This window comes from Phocoena phocoena, chromosome 11 (genome assembly GCF_963924675.1).
Source record: "Phocoena phocoena chromosome 11, mPhoPho1.1, whole genome shotgun sequence".
NCBI lineage: Eukaryota > Metazoa > Chordata > Mammalia > Artiodactyla > Phocoenidae > Phocoena > Phocoena phocoena.
The window spans coordinates 89,554,750-89,577,827 of NC_089229.1; the positions used below are offsets into that span (position 1 = coordinate 89,554,750).

The 23,078-nt window shown below is 40.2% G+C and overlaps 1 non-coding gene and 1 pseudogene across 1 annotated transcript; one reads left to right on the plus strand and one right to left on the minus strand.

The window, feature by feature from the left end:
• LOC136131444 (large ribosomal subunit protein eL43-like) overlaps window positions 1-7,396 on the minus strand; it is a 58,461-nt pseudogene extending 51,065 nt beyond the window's left edge.
• On the plus strand, window positions 7,150-7,275 carry LOC136131665 (small nucleolar RNA ACA64). The gene has a single exon (XR_010656395.1). It is a non-coding gene; the product is annotated as a small nucleolar RNA ACA64 (small nucleolar RNA).
• Window positions 7,397-23,078: the final 15,682 nt, after the last annotated feature.

Sequence of the window (23,078 nt, forward strand, 5' to 3'; positions counted from 1 at the left end):
ACCTAGGAACTATAGTATCATGAAAACTCCTTACATTTGTGTTTTACTTCATTTTACCAGTAGGTAGTATAGGATTTGTTATTCAAACGAAGAGTGGTTGGGTAAATTGCTCAAAACCATGCAATAAGACAGTGGTACCACCACTCCAAGACCTTCTAATTCTCTATCTAATAGTCTTTCAGTTATACCATATGACTGCCTGTATTCATTAATTCATTTCCTCACTCATCTAAGGAACATTTACTGATCAGTCTATATATGACTTCTTGACAATAAATCCAATTGCATTACATGACATGCATTTGTCAAATGCTAAATCTATCAAATGCATAAAGCTTGGTCCTGTTGTAGTTATAAAAGTGAACAAAACAGAGTTAGTTTCATTCACTGAAAATATATTTATTGAATTATTTTTATATGCCAAACATTAGGCTGATTACAGGGAATACTGCAGTGAAGTAGGTAACTTACAGTCTGACAATGAAGACTTTAAACAATTAATCATGCATTGTATGCTATTAAGGAAAAGTTCATGTTACCATAAATGTTTTTTGGAAGATCAACATTTTCTAGGGACTCAGGGGAGACTCTGAATTATGGAGAGATACTTATACTGAGACCCAGGAGATGAGCAGGAGTTATCTAGTTAAACAGGGGATTAAGGGCTGAGGGAGAGATAAAATAACCTGTATCTGGCCTGGCAAAGTTTATATGAATATAATAGAAGAAACATCGATAGGCATTTACATAATTATTAAACTTATTTGATGTAAGAGGGGGAAAAACAGTGAAAAGAACATAGAAGGAAGAATTGTCTAAGTTCACCTGGGAGAATTTTTAAAAGAATGGTCATTGGAATTTTTCCAAGAAGAATAAATAGAATTTTTGACACAAAAGAGTAGAATGAATGAACACTCCAATCAAAATGAACAAGTGATACAAAGCCATGGAGACAGGGAATCATGGTGCATATTTAGGAAAGAACTCGTATAGCCAAAGCATAAAGTTAGCAGTACCTATAGGGAGTAGTAAGAGATAAAGGGGATATCAAGCAAATATATTATAGAATCTTGATAGCAGAAGGAAAATAATATTAAATGCTGTTCAACACTTATTTGATGATGGTTTTCAGATCAGAGCAAAGAACATCACGCTATTAAATTTAAATTGTGTCATAATGGCAATGAGGCATCAAGGTTTTTGGGATCAGAGAAGAAAGTGAACAGATATCCCTTTAAAAATACAAGTCTCTTGGCAACATGGAGGGTTACTGGTCAAGAGAAGAGACTGGAATCAAGGAGTCCATGAGGAGTCTACTGAAATCATCAAGGCAAGAGATATGAAATCAGAATGTATTAGTGGCAGTAACAATGGAATGGAGGGAAAAATGAATGAAAGTATGTTTTTCAGAAATAAAATGGATGTAAATTAACTTACTGGGTTGAAAGAAAAGGATTTGAAAATAAGTGCACATTTTCACACTTGAGTGACTAGAAAATAGGGAATCAAGACTGGGTTTATGGAAAATGAGGACTTAAGTATATACAGAAGGAACTGCCCAGTGAGCAGTTAGACACAAGGGCTTGAAGCACAGGGAGATTCTGAAGGATTGCAGTGCATTCTTGAGTGACTGACTTTCCTCTAGACAGTGCTTTATAGCTAGTTGTCATCAGGTAACTAGAAACATCTTTACTGGTATGATGTCCTGTAGTTTAAGAATTACTGATGACTTTTAAAAAATTTTTATTTTATATTGGAGTATAGTTGATTAACAATGTTGTGATAGTCTCAGGTGTACAGCAAAGTGATTCAGTTATACATATACATGTATCTATTCTTTTTCAAATTCTTTTCCCATTTAGGTTGTTACATAATATTGAGCAGAATTCCCTGTGTTATACAGTAGGTCCTTAGATCAAAAGAATATTCCACTTAATAATCAAGAGTTCTGATAGAAAAATAAATGTTTATAAAAAATGAAACCAAAAAGTTAACTCATGTATATATATAAAGTAATAAACCACGCAGTGTGAAACAAACAAACAAAATGAAGATACAATGAGGTATCACCTCACACTGGTCAGAATGGCCATATCAAAAAATCTACAAACAATAAATGCTGGAGAGGGTATGGAAAAAGGGAACTCTCCTATACTGTTGGTGGGAATGTAAATTGGTACAACCACTATGGAGAACAGTATGGAGATTCCTTAAAAAACTAGATATAGAACTACCGTATGATCCAGCAATACCACTCCTGGGCATATATCTGGAGAAAACCATAATTTGAAAAGAACATGCACCGCAATATTCATTGCAGCACTATTTACAATAGCCAAGACATGGAAGCAACCTAAATGTCCATTGACAGAGGAATGGATGAAGAAGATGTGGTACATATATACAATGGAATATTACTCAGCCATAAAAAGAACAAGATAATGTCATTTGCAGCAACATGAATAGACCTAGAGATTATCATAAGTGAAATAAATCAGACAGAGAAAGACAAATATCATACAATATCACTTATAAAATTTTTTTAAATGAAGAAAAAAGAAATCTAGGTTTCAAAAATATATTGTGTCCCTTCTTAGTACTTTTTTTTACCTGTAGGATCTTGTGACTATCTTATTACCTTTAGAAGAATCCAACCATCTTTTTATGCTTAAGTGGATAAAATACAAAACAAATCGAAACTAAACTAAACTAGTCCATAATGGCCATAGATAAAAAAAAAAAAAAATTCATTCTGATCCTGTGTCCTTCCTACCTGAATCAAATCAATTCAGGGTTACAGCTAGAGATGTTAGGTTCCCAGAAATACCAATGAGAGATGGCTGTGTGAATCAGATTTTATTCCTTCCTGTAGATTAACTCTACTGATTAGTTCCAAACATGTCTGATTTTGTTTCTTTTGTCAGCATATATATAGGTGAAGAGAGTTAAAGGAAAATACGCGGGCCTCTCACTGTTGTGGCCTCTCCCATTGCGGAGCACAGGTTCCGGACGCGCAGGTGCAGCAGCCACGGCTCACGGGCCCAGCCGCTCCGCGGCACGTGCGATCTTCCTGGACCGGGGCACGAACCCGCGTCCCCTGCATTGGCAGGCGGACTCTCAACCACTGCGCCACCAGGGAAGTCCAAGAAAAAATTTACTTTGGGGAACTATGACTCGTAGACTTGATCTGTGAGAGTAGAGTAATAAAATAGAGGATATATCCCACTTTCTAAGTCTGGGGGCTGATGGTATTTTTAATGATGATGGGAAAAATGACAAGGTGACAGTTTAAAAGGTGAAAAGTACAATTTGTGCCAGATTTAGCTGGGATGGGTGGCAGTATACGTATATGCCCATGTCACTCAGGCAAGAGTAGGTGTAAAACTGGAGCAGAGCTGAGAAATTACGTGCTGAGATAAAGATTTGGAAAACATCTTCATACATATGGTGGGGATAAGTAAAGAAATAAGTAACAGAGCACAGTTTTCAATCCTGGACCTCAGAGGAAGAAACAGTTAACTGGAAGAAAATATAAAAATAGCAGATCAATGCCCAGGCATGAAAAGGTGTCCATGAGAAAGGAGAGTTAGATATTATTCATGGCAATTTATAGATTTGGGAGGTCATAGACTAGATTTTGCAAAAATGGCTCGAGATTTTTGCAGTTGTACGCAAAGGACTTTACTCCATTCCTGTATACTTTCGGATAGGAAATGCACGTTTCCTATCCAAAAGTTCTCTCAGCAAGATAGGTCAAGGTGAGGTTGATTCTATGACTTCTGTTGGACTTAAAGACTGTGACATATTCATGTATGTAAATAATATATCCTTCACAAGTAAGATGCTAAAAACATTTGATAATTGATTAAATTTAATGCACCATTTGTTTAGCATCTGCATCTCTTCTTGGTCCTCTAGAAGACAAGAAGATGAATAAATCATGGGTCTTGCTCTCCACTGTCTTACAATCTAGTTGCAGAGAGAAATGTACATAACCATAATACAAAGCTGGATAGGTCATTTATTGAATGTAAATAGAACTGTCCTCTGGATATGTTATGGAAAAGGAAATAAGTTGGATGGATTGGGGAGACTCTCAGAATTGATGGAAGACTGGAGAACCGAACTAAAGCACTGAGAGCCACCAAGACCAGACGGGAGGCTAAGATGCAGGACCACCGTAGAGGAATGATAGCAGGAAGGATCTGGTGAGGCTGTCCCTGCCCAGGTGGAATGACCATTTTCTGAGAACAGAATGGGAGCACGGGATTGGCCGCCCATGAATCAGGTGACCTTGGATAGAGGAATGAAATGGAGAAGCTATCATCCCAATAATAAAATTCAGAGGACTTTTAGGAAGGGACAATTGATATTGGGCAGCAAAATAACAAGTACCCGGGTAATTAGAGTCCAAATAAATGTACAAATGAAATACTTTCAGAGGGCACATGACGAGTAACCTAATTCTAGGGATAAATAATAAACATACATACAACATGGATTTTCTGTGCATAGGCTATAGACATAACGGACAAACAAAATATCTCAGAACTGGTTTTTTGTTTCACATTGAAATCAAAATGTTTGCTGTGACATATCCTTATGCCCAATCGCATATACTGGGAAAAGGGAATACCCAGATGATTACAGGATTATTGAATACCAGGTCTGAGCTGGCCTTAATACACAAGGACACAGGCCAGATTTATGCTTCCACATGAAACAACTAAATAAATGGAAGAAATACAGGAAACAATAGTTTTCAACATACTAGACATTAGGCAGTGGAAGACAGGGATCCCTGAGGGGATGGAAAAGCGAGCTGAACTCTGTGATTGCTCCAGGTTACTGTCCCGAGAGCTTACAAGCTCAAAGAGGGGAAACTGAAGCAGAGCTCAGCAGACTTGTTTAGTTGAGGAAACAAGAGAGTCTGGGGAAAACAAGGCAGCTAGAGTTTGCAGGGCAGAGTACTATAGATCAGAGAGTGGGTACCGAGAGGATGCAGAGGCTCCCTTAGACCATTCAGCTGAGTACTGATCAGCACGTGATGTGAGAAAAATCACCCAAGACTCAGGAAAGAATCACCCAAAAGGACTAGAGGAAACAATATCTGGGGCTCAGACATAGGAAAGGGGCCTTGTTCCCTGCAGCCAGACTGGAAAACCTTGTAATTCACGAGGCATGGAGTAGGGTACTCAGAAGAGTTTTGTCTCAGTAATTAGCTCTAGGTTGAACTCTTTTCCTGCACTCACTAACAAATCTTTAAAGCAAGAACCAAAAGGATAAGGCCATTTCTAAGTAACTTAACAAGAATATCAAGTGATTGTGTGCCCAGAAATCTAAGGGAAGTGGTACATTTGGGATCAGACACATGCAAGTTCAGAGGCGATAGCACAAGACCATTACAGGCAGGTAGCCCATGTCAGCTACCACTGTTGCACCTCGGCTCACTCCTATGGTTTCATCTGGGTTCCCTTATGATGTGAGAATGCTGAAGGAAAAAACTGGTCTTGGTATATATGGCTCAGGCTGAAAATGGGTCATCTTGGTGTGTGTGGAACCAGCTGAAACTGAGTCCTTACTTAGAAGTGGCCCTGAAAGACAGCTGTGAGAGGAAATCCTCACATAGAGCAGAGATGTGGTTGGGATACCCGATGATCCACATTGTGTAAAAAGAGAGGTGTTTCAAGATATATATATATATATATATATATATAAATCTATATACAGTTAGTGGAAAATGGATTGGCCAGTTGGTCAGAGGCTTGGAAGACAGCACTTGTCCCCCAGAAGAAGAACTCAATAAATATTAAGACAGAATGACTCAATCAGTTGAGGTTAGCCAGTTTTGGCCAATGGCCGTTCCACTGTCAACACAATGGGTGCAATAGTGGAGTAGTTAAGATGGTGAAATGAAGACTATGCATGGGCTTAGCATGGACACTCACTCATCAAGGTTGATCTAGTCACTGCTCCTGCTGCCAAATGTTCAACCAGCCAACCACAGAGATTTAAAGTGATGGTAAGAGACGAATGCTGGGTCCAGATATGGTATCATTTCTCAGGGAGATCAAAACAGCCACTTAGTGTCAACTTAAATACATTTAACCCTTCTGCTCTGGAAGGGGCAGTTATCCATCTTGACCATAATGGGCACAGATTTCAAGCATGAGTTTGCCTTACTTCCTATGCTAAGGCTTAGAGAGCGTCTGACCCATCGGCATAAAATTCCATCTAACATTACTCCAGACTAAGAAACTCACTTTACAGAAAAGGAGGGATGGCAGTGGGTATATGACCATAGACCTACCACGTACGCACATACCATACCATCCAGAAACAATTGGTTTGATGGAGTGAAGGAAGAGGTTTTTGAAGGCACAAGTGAGACAAAAATTAGAAGATGATTCCATACGTGAATAGGACAATATCCTTTACAAGCAGCATATATCCTAGGAAAGCAACCTTCAAATTGAGCTGTGCCCTCAATAAATAGAATACATGGATCTAGAAATAATGAACTACAGTAGAAGTGGGCCACTTGGGGAATTCATGCTACTCACTCTTGAAACTCTGGACTTCATAAGTTTAGTGGTCTAGTTCCCAGAAGGGAAATATTTTCACCAGGAAACCAAACAAGACTCTCATGAGACCTCACATCAGACTCCTTATTCCAAGAAACCAGTAGAGAAGGAAAAGAGTAGCCATATTGCTAGAAGCAACGCACCCTGATCAATCGGAAGTGATAAGCCTACCCTTAAACAATGAAGGCATAATGTGTAGTACTCAGGTGATCCACTGGAATGTCTTGTGTTTTTCCCTTGCCAATTTTATTGATAAATGGTTATGTGCAATAGCCATGGATATAGTGACCAGGGATTTAGACTACTCAGGATTGAAGTCTGGATTACCAGGTCAAGTAATCTAAACCAAGAGAGATGGTAGCCAAGAGTGGGAGAAATGGGTAGCAAAGGATAGTAGAGGAAGGAAAGAAGAGTATCTATTGCAGCCTTGAGATCAATTGCAGAGATGGGATGGTAATTCATCCCACTAACCTTTCTCAGGCAAGTGTTCCCCCAAAAAGGGACCAATCAGAATTCCAGAGAAATTGTTCCCAGAATTTATCCTGCGAAACAAATGGATCTCGGCGTTGGTTGAAAATCACCTGCGGCTTTGGCCGTGGCCGCAGGTGAGACTCGGCGCCCAGAGCCACCGGGGTCTCAGCTCACCGCCTGCTCCTCCGTGTGGGGAGGTGAAACCCAGGCCCCGACACGTGCCGCCGCTCCGGGCCCGGTTGCAGCCGCTCTCATGTTCCGGACTCTGGTACCTGATCCCTGATCTCGTCTTCTACCCTTAGGATGTCTGGATGCTCAGAGCCTGAGGCCGATACCGCCATGACCGGGGGGGGGGGGGGGGGGGGGGGGGGGCGGGAAGGGGGGGGGCTCTGCTTTCGTTTTTCAATAAAGCTGTTGATCTGAAAAACAAAAAAGGATCTGAAAAACTCAGCGGGTAGACTGTAATGGATGCTAGGAGCCTCAGCTAATGTTTGAAGGTCCTCAGTTGAGTCCTTCACTGGCATTCGCCCACACCAGGAGAGGAGTCTCACTCAAGGTCACCTCCCCTTCTCATGGGCAGCCCAAATCCACTCATTGTTTGATGAAGAAGAATAAAGGTCCAACTCTGAAGATTAATCCCAGTTTCAGAACTCCCTTTAGGATCCAATGAGGCTTTGTTGTGATTGCATCACAATTCAACCCTTCCCTCTGCCATTCTCCACCTTTCTCTCCATCACAGGTGTTGATCCCAAGAGCACTCCTCAGTTAACATCCTGCATGGAAACTTCTGGCTCAAATTTTATTTCCCAGGAAACCCAACTTAAGATAGTTTTCTAGTTACTTTTAAAAACATGTAAAAAAAAAGATATATTCTGGAAAAGTTCATTATGAGAGTAAGTTCAGTGTCTTCACATAACAAGTGATAGAGATTTTCCTTAGATTAGGAATGTGCTCAAGTTTGTAGAATCAAGATGCAATTGGTTTCCCGAACCAAAAGACATGAATCTGCAGTTAGGACATTTTCCTCCCAGATCGTGGTGGGCATCCTGATGAGGGGGTCTGAGATATCCAAATGTTCCTGAGTGTGATTATTTTAACGAATTAATATTTTTAAACCACTGATGAAAGAGATGAGAAAAATCATTATCTTGCATGATTCTTAAAGCTAATACATAAAGACAAACTTGAAAGAAAATTAAAATAGAAATGAATCGTTAGCATAAACATTTCCTTCTAAATCACCCTTAATCCTTACACTGGAATCAAACTGCTTTCAGCATTAATATACTTTGGGTTTTCACCAAAATCCCTCTAGAAAGCCTTCATCAGCTGCCAATATGTCTTCATCACAGACCCAAGTAGTCTGTTCATTCTGATTAGACTGTTGGAGCTAATTTAAAGTATGGCCTTTGTTGTGTCTACAGAAACCCAATCAGCTAGGGAGATTCTCTGTCACCCTGGCATCCAATCCATCTCCACTTCCTGAAGCAGGAAGATAAGGATTATGGCCATCAAAGTATATTTTCAGGCAGAGATGTGACTCTCCAAACTAGTGCTTAGTTAAAATTGTCATGTTTTAAAATCACTTCAAGGATATTCAGATTTTTGATAGAAGGAAGGTCAGAAGTGTCTCAGTTGTTTTATCTTGACTAGGTCTCACTTCCTAACTACAGGGTAAGTTCCTTGCATTTCCTACAGTATCTTACAGATACACTGGTTTTATATATATAAAATGGTGTATGTATATATATATATATATATATATATATATATATGTGTGTATATATATGTATTTAACAAGGTAATTTATTGAGAAAGTTTCTTGTTACTTTGAGCTTTTTTCTGATGCCATCTCACCGGAAAATAATAAAGTTTCTCCTCTTCCGTCAGTAAGGATAAACCAGAATTGTGTTTCTAAAGTTCTGGGTTCTGCCTTACCACTACCTCCTGGTGAAGAAAGAAAGCCTTTCCTCCAGAGCCAGAGAAGAGAATATGCCAGGCAAGTTTTGGCTCTTTGAAGGTGATAACTACAGAGGCTTGTGTGTTAAGGAGATGTAGGCTCAGGTATCTGAGAAGAGGTAGGAACAGAAGATATTGAAGAGGGAATGACTCAGACCCAAAATGCCTGGTTAGACCCCAAAGACTGGGAAAGAAGACCTTTGGATTTGGGTTTATGGGATTGGTGGTGATCTGGCCACAATCAAATGAGTGATAGAACCTTGGATAGAAATGACAACAAGTGCTTGGTGAAGAGGCCTGATTTGGGTAGTAGAGCCACCATCTCTGAATAGGGCACATAAGCCTGGACATCAACAATGATCTTCCTCCAATGAGACTCATAAACTCTAAACAGATATGCTCCGAAGGGTAGGAGTGAGATCTCCAAATTAATCAGGGGACTTTTTACTAATCCTTGAAATGGACCAAACTTTGTTTACAATATAAAGAGATGTGTCATTTCTTGCCTCTTGAGTATAGAGAAGCAATTTATACCTATCATGCTTGTTTTGTTTTAAAATAGTAATAGGAAAATCAACATTTTTTGAACACTCACTTTGGACTAGACACCATATTAGATTCGCTTTACGTATCATCTTATTTACTCCCCATGAGTTTAGGAGTGAGGCTTTATTATTATTATCCCCATTGAGACAACTCAAACACAAGAAAGTTAAAAAATCTGTCTACGTATATCTAGTTGGTGGCAAATGTGGTATTTAAACACAGGTTCTCTGCCTCCAGAGCACAGGATTTTATCTTTCTACTTCTTGATGAAGGCAGAATCTTTCAGAAATTCTCAATGAGTATGAAAGTTTGCTCCTGGGTACAGGACAAGTAAGGGAGGGACCTGAGCTTGGTTTCTGGCACCACCTGTTGAAAAGTGATGTTTGATTAGAGAATAACAAACATTATAAGCCCAGCCCTTCTGCTGGTATATCTGTTAATCCAAAAAATATCTAAATGTTAGCCCTTCCTTATTTATAATCTTCCCTACTTCATCTTCAGGGTTTTTTTTCTCTCCTTTAAATTTTGTTCTTATCCCTGAAGGTGGCATGGTATGCTGCAAAGAACATGAACCTTGGAACTAAACCAGCTTAGTTTCATTTCTTTTTACCTTTTTTTTTTCGGCCATGCCACACAGCATGCAGGATCTTAGTTCCCTGACCAGGGCTCCTGCCCCCTGCAATGGAAGCAGCAGAGTCTTAACCACTGGACTGCCGGGGAAGTCCCATCATTTCTGAGTCTACCATTTACAAACTGTGTCCTTGGGCATAGTATTTAAAATATTTGAATTTAGGAAATTCCCTGGCGGTCCAATGGTTAGGACTGCACTTTCACTGCTGAGAGCCCGGGTTCAATCCCTGGTTGGGGAACTAAGATCCTACAAACCATGCAGCATGCAGCACGGTCAAAAAAAAAAAATTGAATTCAGTTTTCAGTAAAATGAAGACAAAAATCCCTACCACATAAGACTGTTTTGTTGATTAAATGACACAACACACATAAAACTCAGGGCATCTCAATGACACTCAAAAATTGTGAGTCCCCTTTGCCCTGCTTTGAGTGCTTTATTTTCCTGATGAAGAGGTACAAGTGCAATCAGCCACCAAGTCTTAAAAGTCTCTCTCTACAGCAAGGAGTAAGGAAGAGCTGCTCAAGCTGGAAATTGAAGATATCCCATCTCCCACGTGTATAATCGCTTTAACTGAGTCATTAAGAAAGGACCTCAATTACGTTTAAATACTTGTCTTGATACTTTAAATACTTGCTTTCGTGCTTTTATATTTTAAAACCAATACCTTTGATGTTTTAGTACTTGTCTTTGGGGATGTTTCTTAGGTTTAGAATTTGATCCCTATTGTAGGGACTTTAGGGCCCCTCACCTCAGATTCCATAGGTTACTTTTAATAGTTCGAGAATACCGAGGCCCTTAGTAACCTACCGTAAATTAGAGGTACTGATTTGTTTACATCACTGTGAAGCATTTTCTGCTTTTGGTATTGGTCAGACTTTTAAACTTCAGAAACAATGTGGCCTTATAGCAAAAGCACTAAGCCAGAAATCATGACACCTGGATTCTCACCTTGACTCTGCTACTCTCTATCAGTAAGACCTGGAATAAAAAGCTCTCTGAGCTCCTCCAGGAGGGCAAAATTTCTCCTTCTTTCTTATACTCAGAGTCCAGAAGAGCACCTAGAACAAAGTAAAAACTACAAATAAATGTTTGTTGAATCAAGAAATACTTTAGTCAATTAGACAATCCATCAATACAGGAATTGTAGACTAAAGAACTTGGTGCATTGTCAGCTGGTTACCCTGTGGTCATGCTTTGGGTCTGGATAGACTATGACAGGTGAGATGAGGAATGAAAATGTAAAAAGCAGATTTTGTAAGGCTATAGCTGCCATAGGTAGTGATTCCGCTGATGGATCTGGGTAAAGTAAATTGAAAACCTTTTGGAAAGGATTCCCTATTCTAGATGCCATTAAGAACATTCATGATTCATGGGGAAAGGTCAAAATATCAACATTTACAGGAGTTTGGAAGAAGTCACGGATGACTTTGAGGGGTTCAAGACTTCAGTGGAAGAAGTAATGGCAGATGTGATAGAAATAGCCAGAGAACTAGAATTAGAAGTGGAGCCTGATGTGGTCAATTAATCTTTGACAAGGGTCCCAAGAGTACACAACGGGGAAAGGATAGTCTCTTCAATAAATGGCATTGGGAAAACTGGACCACTATCTCATATCATACACAAAAACTAACACAAAATGAATTAAAGTCTTAAATGTAAGACCTGAAACCATGCAACTCCTAGAAAAAAACATAGAGAAAAATTTCTTGACATTGGGTTTGGCAATAAATTTTCCAATATGACACCCAAAGCACAGGCAACAAAAGCAAAATAAACAAGCAAGACTACATCAAACTGAAAAGCTTCTACACAGCAAAAGAAACAATTAGTAGAGTGAAGAGGCAACCTATGGAATGGGAGAAAATATTTACAAATCAGATATCTGGTAAGGGCTTAATTTCCAAAATATATAAGGAACTCATACAACTTAATTACAAAAACAAAAAAACCCCAAATAATCCAACGTAAAAATGGTCAAAGGACTTGAATAGACATTTTTCCAAAGACATATAAATGGACAACAGGTACACAAAAAGGTGTTCAACATCACTAATCATCAGGGAAATGCAAATCAAAACCACAGTGACATATCATTTCACATCTGTTAGGATGGCTATGATAATAATTTAAAAAAGATTAAAAAGGTAGGCAAAGATGAGGAGAAAAAGGGACCACTGTTTGGTGGGAATTTAAATTGGTGCTGCCACTGTGGAAAGCATTATGGTGTTTCTTTAAAAAATTAAAAACAGGGCTTCCCTGGTGGTGCAGTGGTTGAGAGTCCACCTGCTGATGCAGGGGACACGGGTTCGTGCCCCGGTCCAGGAAGATCCCACATGCCGCGGAGCGGCTGGGCCCGTGAGCCATGGCCGCTGAGCCTGCGCATCCGGAGCCTGTGCTCCGCAACGGGAGAGGCCACAACAGTGAGAGGTCCGCGTACCGCAAAAAATAAATAAATAAATAAATAAAAATAAAAACAGAACTGCCATATTATCCAGAAGTCTCATGTCTGGGTATATGTCTGAAGGAAACAAAATCAGTATCCTGAGGAGATATCTTCACCCCATGTTCATTGTAGCATTATTCACAACAGCCATGACATGGTAACAATCTAATTGTCCACTGATGAACGAACAGGTAAAGAAAATGTGATATCTATATCTATGTCTGTATATCTATGTCCATATCTTTTGCTTTGATATGGCATACAATAAACACATGTCACTTTAAAGCTTATTTTTTTCTGTCTTTCAAATGAAAATGTAAGGGTTATATTCCATTTGATTATTTGTACTGTCTCCTGCTCTGCCTGGTCCTTACTTTCTAACCCTGCAATGTTAAATAAAAAGAGATTCTTGTCTCAGAAAAAAAAAAAAAAAAAAAAAAAAGTAGAGCCGGAAGATGGACTGGATCGCTGCAATCTCATGATGAAACTTGAACTGATGAGGGATTGCTTCTTATGGATGAACAAAGAAGGTGGTTTATTGAGATGGAATCTACTCTTGGTGAAGATGTTGTGAAGATTGTTAAATGCAACAAAGGATCTAGAATATGACATAAACTTAGTTGATAAAGCAGAAGCAGGGTTTGAGAGATTGACTCTACTTATGAAAGAAGTTCTAGTGTGGGTAAAATGCTATCAAACAGCATTGCATGCCACCAAGAAACTGTTCATGAAAGGAAGAGTCAATCGATGCAGCAAACTTCACTGATGTCTTATTTTAAGAAGTTGCCACAGGGCTTCCCTGGTGGCGCAGTGGTTGAGAGTCCGCCTGCCGATGCGGGGGACACGGGTTCGTGCCCCGGTCCGGGAGGATCCCACATGCCGCGGAGCAGCTGGGCCCGTGAGCCATGGCCGCTGAGCCTGCGCGTCCGGAGTCTGTGCTCCGCAACGGGAGAGGCCACAACAGTGAGAGGCCTGCATACCACACACACACACACACAAAAAAGAAAAAGAAGTTGCCACAATTGTCCTACCCTTCAGTAACTGCCACCCTGATCAGTCAGCAGCTGCCAACATGGAGGCAAGACCCTCCACCAGCAAAATGATTACGACTGACTGAAAGCTCAGGTAATGGTTAACATTTTTTAGCAATAAAGTATTTTTGAATTAAGGGATGGACATTTTTAGACGTAATGCTATGGCACACTTAATAGACTACGGTACAGCGTAGATGTAATTTCTGTATGCACTGGGAAACCAAAATCCATTTGACTCACTTTATGGCAATATACTCTTTATTGCAGTGGTCTGGAACCAAACCCACAGTATCTCTGAGGTATGCCTGTATTTGCTAGCTTTTTAAAATGAATATTTAAAAAATTTATTTTCTTATGTAAATAAATATTTATATTCATACCTAATTTTACATTTTTAAGTTTGCTTTTTGTTCCTAAAGTATCCACAAATTGCATAAGCTTCAGGCTCCATGAAACTTGGATCTGTCCCACCTCTATTACATTTCCCACAGTAGACACTAAAGATGCAGAGTCATCTTTCCAGAAGGACATATTTAGGGCCTCTCCTTCAAGGCTTCTGCCCCATAAATGTGAACATATGAAAATGAGCCTTCAACTGTGGAATTTCAAACCCCAGCTGACAGAGCCACATATATTGCCCTTCAACTCTTGTCATGTGAGTATGTCTTTCTTCTTCCTTTTTCATTCATGCGGCTTCATCCCAGTCTTCCACTGGGTGACTCTTGATCCAGTACTTCTAGCTCTCACCCCATGATTTTTCCTTCTCTAAGAGATCCCATGCCTCACTCCCAGCCACCCCTGGAAGCTTTTACCACAAAGGTCCCTGCTCATCAAACACTGCTCATCAAACATGGTTTTATACTCCAAAGCTTAAAGACACAGCTAATGGAACCCTTCCTCGGGAATCCTGCTTCCTTGCTGGTTACCGCTGCAAGGGACCAGAGTCATCTTGTTGTCCTTTCCAGAACAAGGAAGTCCAGACAAATCCTGTTTCTCCATGAGGCACCCTGAGAAAGAGAGGGGAAACCCCTTCTATCAAAGTTTGGAACTTGGATCTCAAGAGCTTATAACAGAGAAAGCAATGTTCTTGCCTGCTTGACTTGACCTGACCCATGGAATCATAAAAAAGAGAAAAATAGTGTTTAAGTCAGTTACTGCCTGGCTTAAATGGTTTTCTGTGAGTAAACAGGAAAATTAACCACCATTCTCAACATTGTTTTGAAGGCAAACTGTGCTCTTACATTACAAATGACTGTCTTAATAAATGATTGTTGGGGACACAAACTGTTGGTACATTGAGTAAACTGTTTCTTTTCAGTTTGTGAAGCTGAAACTCTTTCCCGCTCTTCCTGTAATTGGAGCTGGTTGTGCCATAAGACATCACACGATTGATCACCCAGGTGTCACTATGGCTAATTATTAAGACGAATACAAGTACAAGGTATTTACCATCCTTCACCACCTTTATTTCTCTTCTAAAGTACAGAGTGGACCTTGACAAGGTCCACTTAAGTTCTGCAAGAAGGTTCGTAATGGGGAAGAAACTTTGCATTCTATTACAAGTTAATCACTAAAGGGATGTCACCTATAAGCTCAAATTATACACAGTGGCCCACCTCTGGGAGCCCTGCCTCCCAGGTAATGATCATTAAGCTAAAATACCTTTTGCTCACAGGAAACATCCTGACCAGGCCCACGTGTGAATGACTGCAGGAAGGAGGAAATTAGCACATCCCCTCAGAGGCTGACTGGAACCAGGAAATGTTGGACTTTATTCCCTCCCTTTTAATTATAAAAGAAGGCTGAATTCTAACTCAGGCAAGATGCTTCTTTGGGACATGAGTCCACTGTCTTCTCGGTTTGCTGGCTTTCTGAATAAAGTCGCTATTCCTTACCCTAACAACTGGTCTCTCGATTTATTGGCCTGTCATACGGCAAGCAGTACGAGCTTGGACTCGGTAACAGGTTCCAAAGCTGCGAGAACTCTCATTCCCTCTCCACTGCTGTGGCCTCTGGGGATCACCCACTGTTTTCTGTTTAATGTTGCCTTAATCTGAGATTCAGTACAGTAGGTCAGTGGAAGGTCGAGGTCTGACCTGGGGTAGAAGGACAGAGACCACGGCTCTCTGCACATTGCAAGAGTCTCCGTTCAAGTCTTCTAAAGCTGCCTTGAGCCACTCCAGTTCCCCATGGCCCATTAGTTTTAATTCAAGGATGTAGAACTAAGCCTTATGATGACGCCTAGGCCAGTGCCACCCAAAGCATGATCCTCAGACCGGTGCTGGTCCACAAGCTGTTGCCAGTCAAAGACAAAGGAAATACAGAAATTGAGAGAATGCTTTAAAAAAACCTTTTGTAGTCAGCTGACATTGCTGTGTAACGTCACATCTAGGTACAGATACCATCATTTTGTTAGGGGAGCAGTTTGGTTGTTATCAGACTCCCAGAGTGAGTAACCTGTGATGTCCTGCACAGTAAGATCATGTGTTGGTCTGCAAGAAAGCAGAAGTGCGAAAAAAAATTTTTTTTTAACTAGTTCTCCATGATAGTTTTTAAAGCTTTGGTCTAGGCTACCGAGAGGCAGCTGGGAGGCAGGGGAAATTGAATGAATGCAAATTGGAAAGAAGCTGGGACCTCTGTAGAGATAGTCCTGATTTCTGCACAGTCTCAGAGTCCTCTCCAGCTCTGCCATGCCCTTGGACTTGAAATTAGTGTACTAGGGCTACGCTGTGTTGGGTCCCAGCTTGGCTGTTATTCCACTGTAAACGGCCTCTTCAGAGACTGTGATGCACTTTCCTTCCATCCAGGAGAGCAGAAATAACTTGCAGCTTGTACAGCACTGGTGTCCAAAAGAAAAGCCACACAGGGACATCTAGTGGTAATAGGAAATTGCCAACCTGCTCCAAAGGAGTCCAAGAATTTCCAAACTACAAGCTGCTTGGGGACTTTAGATTCATTTACTGAATTTTACCTCACACTCTAGCAAATTAGTCACTGCACTTGAAGGTACTAATCAGTGTGATGTGCGGCCCCGGAAATGAAGCTGGACACCCTGGCCACCTGTTAGGACACCTCTAACAAGTCTCTGTACACCCAGAATGAAGCAAAGAGTGAAGGCAGTAGACAGATTCTTCAGGCGAGGGTGCTGGGGAGAGAATACAGATAGGAGACCCTCATTTTGTGGACAATTACTTCAGCAGTGTCTTTCTAGCTGGCTGTAAAACAGACCTGACCCCAGAGAAGTAGAAAAGAGGCAAAGCTCCAAAATAAACTGAATACATTAAGAACGGTCCTCCAAACTTGCTGATCTATAAATAAGCATCAGCAGAACTCTTCATGAGAGTTATTGGGAGCTCCCCAGCAAGACGACAACGCCAAATCAAAGCTGGCCACCCAGACTGATAAAAACAAAGCCCTTAGAAGAAGCAGGTTTCTCCTGGCCTTTGATGGAAAGACTGAAGATAAAATAGATACAGTTGCATCAGATTTTTGTTGTCAAGCTGACTCTTTCACAGGCTGACAGATGTGCAAATAAATTAAATTAGGTCTAAATTAGCTGGTAAAAATCATAGTAGATTTTACCATGAAAAACATATCCAGGGCTTCCCTGGTGGCACAGTGGTTGAAAGTCCACCTGCTGATGCAGGGGACACGGGTTCGTGTCCCGGTCTGGGAAGATCCCACATGCCACGGAGCGGCTGGGCCCGTGAGCCATGGCCGCTGAGCCTGCACTTCCGGAGCCTGTGCTCCGCAACGGGAGAGGCCGCAACAGTGAGAGGCCCGCGTACTGCAAAAAAAAAAAAAAAAAAAAAAAAAATATATATATATCTAAAGTCTATAACTGCTGATTTTTGCCTCTTCTATGTGTAGCAAGGTCAAATTTTACATACTACAACTCATGCATCCTATCCTAATGTATAGCTTTAGAAAAGTACCTAATTGATGTAATAACAAAATCCTTCTTTCGACCCACTTATCCCCGCCCATCTAATGACAAGAAAACTCTTGAACTTGTCCATTCATGCTCACTAGCCCCCTTCTTGATTACAATCACCCATTGCAGTTGACCTTGTATTGCAGTTCAAACTATTTATTCTAACAACTCAAGCTTCTCTCCCTTTCCCAAGTGAAATTTGGGCACAAGAAGATTAAACTGGGGAGGTGGTCTCTAGTCCCTGTGCTGTGTTTCTCTCCTGGCTCCTGCGTCTCTGAGTTGTAACTGGTTTCTCCAGCTCTCTGTTCTCAGACTGTCCTATCTAAATCCATGCTAAGTCCACGCTGGGGAAATCCATGGTCTGTTCTGTCAGCTCCTTATGTGCCTGGTATTATCTCACTCTTCCCAACCAACCTCTTCTTAGGTCCCCACCTCTTCTATCTACCTCTCCCTGCAGTCCCTGCTGCAACCCTCAATGGAGTCATCCCTCACCACAGGGATCTCTTGATGGGTCCACCGGTTTCTCAGCGATGCCACCAAGAGCATGTCAGAACTCCAGGAAACAGTCTGGGAAAGTGAGTCAATAGAGACCTGGAGCTCTCCCAGACCGCTCCCATGACACTGATACTACTACTCTTTCAGCCTCTCTTGTCACTTCGGAGGACCCTGTGAGATGCGCTCCTCCCACAGTTCCCTATGAGAAGCAGGGTGTGTTTGTTTCCTAGGGCTGCAATAGCAATTATCACGAATTCAGTGGCTTAAAGCAACAGAACATTGACTCTCTTCCAATTCTGGAGGCCAGAGTCTGAAATCAAGTGGTCAGCAGGGTGGGTTCTCCCTGGAGGCTCTGAGGGAGAATCCGGTCTATGCCTCTCTCCTAGCTTCTGCCGGCTTCCGGCGACTCTTGTCATTCCTTGGCATGGGGCTGCATAACTCTGGTCACTGCCTCTTTCTTCTCATTATCTTCTTCCCTCTCTATCTGTGTCTGTTTTCCCTTCTCATCTCTTATAAGGATTTGCCATTGGATTCAAAGCCCATCCTAGTCCAGAATAATCTCATCTCGAGATCATTAACTTAATTATATCTGCAAAAACCCTTTATTCCATAAGGTCACATTTATGGGTTCCAGGGTTTAGGACCTATACACATCTTTTTTCTTCAGGTCGGGGGGTGCACTATTTAAACAAGGTAGGGGCCTCTACCTTCTCACAAAGGCCAGAGGTATGTACATCCCTCCAGGGGATCCCAGTAGCATCCCAATCCCAGATCCATTCTCTCTGAACCCCTTCCTTTTTGCACCAGAATTGTTTCTGCTTCCTGTCCCTTTCCTATGAGGAATTCACCTGTCACATCTGCCCTCTTCCTACCTCTGGGTCTCTTTTTTCTAGAAGGTACCTACCTTCCTCTTCCCTGGGGTGATAAAGACTCAAGGCATGCACTAGTGGCAAAAAAAAGTGAGAGGGAGATTAAGAGAGAGATTATATTATTTGTGAACATATTTCAAAAACATTATCTCCAGTATATATATACAGACATACACAGAGTCTGTTATATTAAGACATTGGCCCCACATGACAACATCTTAACCAAAACTTTAAAGGAGAAATCCAGACTTGGAAAATAATCTAAAGATTTACTATGTATAAAAAAGATGACCACAAGCATCCACTAATACAACTCAGCTTATATATAATCTTCCTCTCTAGAGGACAAGATATTGTTAGTGTTCGCTCAATGGGCAACTGTAATTGATAAGCTATAGGTTTTGATAAGCTGTAGTTCTAGCTTAAGTTTTGATAAGCTATAGTTCTAGGTCTTGGAAGAATTTGCTCACCTCTACCCTCTGTTTTAATATTTTATTTTAGAACATCTCAAATATACATAAAAGTAGAGCAAACAGTATAACAATTCTCCACGTACCTATCACTCAGCTTCAACAGTTCATAAACCATGACCAACTTTGCTCCCTTATACTTGATACCTTCATGTCTCTCTTTATCCCATCCCTGAATTTTGAGGTTATCTTAGACATCACGTCATCTGTAAATATCTCATAGATTTTTCTAAAAGATAGAGACCCTTTTTTGCATATTCAATAACATGATCATACCTGAAAATGTTAAAATATTCTTTAATATCAAATATTCAATCATGCTCACATTTCCCCAGTTGTTTTTTTTTTTTTTTCCGGTATGTGGGCCTCTCACTGTTGTGGCCTCTCCTGTTGCGGAGCACAGGCTCCGGACGCGCAGGCTCAGCGGCCATGGCTCACAGGCCCAGCCACTCCGCGGCATGTGGGATCTTCCTGGACCGGGGCACGAACCCTTGTCCCCTGCATCGGCAGGCGAACTCTCAACCACTGCGCCACCACGGAAGCCCATTTCCCCAGTTTTTTATTTTATCATTTTCACTTTCTTTTTAGCTTGTTTTTTGAATTAGAATCCAAATGACATCTATACATTGAGAGATGATAAATGTCTCAAATTTCTTTCAGTCTTTAGGCTCTCTGTCTGTCTGTGCCTGTCTCCCTCTTTTTCTCTTCTCTCTTGAAGTTTTTGTTTGTTTGTTTTTTTCTCTTGAAGTTTTTGTTGAAGAAATGGGTGGTTTGTCCTATGAAGTTTTCTGTCTGAATTTTTCTGACTTTATCCTCTTGGTGATTTTTGTCCTTTGCATTTTCTGTAAATTTGTATTCAAAATAAGAGACGGGTGGAGATTTATGAGGGATTTTTTTGTCCAGACATCTTCATAGGTGGTGTTGTATAATACCCTCAGGGATGAATAATAATCCCTGGTTGTCTTCTTTTTGTGATGCTAGCAGACATTGATAGTCATTGCTTAGATCCAATAATTCTTAAGGTGTTAAAATGATAAATTATTTTAAAATTCTTAGCTGCTAAGTTTCTAAGAGATATTTCCCCCTCAAGAGCAATTGTTTATGCTGAGGTACAGTTTGCATAGGAGAAGCAAGATGAATGCTTGGTTCTTTTTTTATATATGTGTGGTCTTCTATATATATAATATTATATATTATATATATGTATATACATACATGTATGTGTGCGTATATGCATGTATTTTATTAACACATGGATTTAAACATCTTTTTTTTTTTTTGCGGTACGCGGGCCTCTCACTGTTGTGGGCTCTCCCGTTGTGGAGCACAGGCTCCGGATGCACAGGCTTAGTGGCCATGGCTCACGGGCCCAGTCGCTCCGCAGCATGTGGGATCTTCCCGGACCAGGGCACGAACCCGTGTCCCCTGCATCGGCAGGCGGACTCTCAACCACTGCGCCACCAGGGAAGCCCTAAACATCTTTGATGCCTTACAACATATTGCAATTATTATACTTAGTGATACTCAAGTCATCCTCCCTTTGACAAGGGAGTCTCTTCACTTAGACTTCTGAGTCCTTTTGGGATGACACTAGTAGTCTTGAATAGAATCCTTATTTTCTGATGTGACAAGATTCATCTTGCATTTCCTACAACTGGCTGCGAGGTCTTTTCAGTGGCTATAGATAGAAAATATTGTTATCTTTGTTTTGTTTTAGATAAAACACATCATAAGTTGAAATTAATACTTCCAATTCAAATTCAGGAATACAAGGTTTTTACTTAACCTAGCTGATTTCATATCTGTTTCTCTCTTCTGCCATGCCCCAAACCCTGATTTCAATGACACCAATATAATTATTTATTTGCTTTATCAATACTACATACACGATGGTCTCAGAATAATATAAACACTACCGCCAACTATATCATTACTGTAAACAGGGTTTTTTCTTTTTCAATTTATTTTGTCCCACTGGGGATGCACACTCCAACCGTTACGCCTTCAAGTCACTTGGGAGAATTTCTCTGTGGGAGGATCAACAGGATACACTTTGAGGTTTCTTCTTTTTTTCACTTTCGATATTTAGGAGTTGCACTTTGTGTTTAATTTTATTTTTTTATTATGTAAAATATTTACATTTCCAAAGTTGCATCTTCAAAACAAAGTATCTCAAGAAAAAAAAAATAGTTTCTATCCCCCTTCCTTCCGTCTCTTCCCTCCTTCTCCCATAGTTAGCTATTTTTTTAAACTTCATGGTTTGTCTTTTCACTGAGTTTTAAATTATAATCACACACACACACACACACACACACACACTCACACACAAACACACATTCTTATATCCTGGAGATTATTCCATAGTAACGTAGAGATTTTTCTGATTCTTTTTTTACACCTGCATAATAATCCATTGTGTGAATACATCATAGTTTATTCAACCATTTCTTATTGGTGGTATTTGAATTACTTGCAGTATTTTGCTATTTTAAATGGTGCTTCAGTGAATAGCCTTGTTCACAAGTACTTTTATATTTTTGACCCATGTATCTTTGGAATAGATTCCTAAAAATGGAAATCTATGTAATTTTTCTAGTTCATATCTTGAAATATAATTGAAAATACTAACTCCGAATTCTAAACATAATAGTTATTGGTTTTTTGTTTTGGTAAAGGGCTTGGGGTAATTTCTGAATTAGTAAATTTAAAGTTTGTTTCTGTGGCAGAGCAGTCACGATTTTCCTAGTGGAACAGTGTACTATCTCTCCATAAAAGAGTAACAAATCCATCAAAGAAACTAGGGCAATTCTAAAAGCAATAACTGTGACTATGTTATATGTATGCAATATAAAATCACCATCACGAGCATAAACGTCCCAGGAAAAAAACAAAGATGTTAAGTTAGACCTCATCAGCCGTTTCTGAGTTTTCCCGTTCAGTCTCATTTGGCCATAGCTTATTCTGCTCTCTATTAGCGTAAACTACTTGGCACTGGGTATGAAGTGATTAAACATGAATGGTTTTAACTATCATTTCTGAGAAGTGAGTGATGTGATAATAGAGTTACGCTGGAAGTGTCATGATTTCTATATATCTACTCCAAGCAAAAGGAGATTTTTCCAGCCAAGGGGGCTTTAAAATTTCAATATCCATCACAGTAGCATCAGGAGCACTGATCTCAGAAGACAAATACCATATGATATCACTTACATGTGGATTCTAAAATACAACGGAAACGAACCTCTCTACAAAACAAAAACAGACTTACAGACATAAACAGACATGTGGTTGCCAAGGGGGAAGGGGGTGAGGGAGGGAAGGATTGGGAGTTTGGGATTAAGAGATGCAAACTAGTATATATAAGATGGATAAACAACAAGGTCCTACTGTATAGCACAGGGAACTATATTCAATATCCTGTGTTAAACCATAATGGAAAAGAATATGAAAAAGAATATATACATATATGTATATATACATATTTATAAAACGGAGTCACTTTGCTGTACAGCAGAATTAAGCACAACATTGAAAATCAACTACACTTCAATAATTTTTTTTTACAAAGAGCACTGATCTTAGAGAGAAAATTCAGCTACCGGGGAGAGAGCACATACAGACTCAAAGCATGCTGGTAGGAAG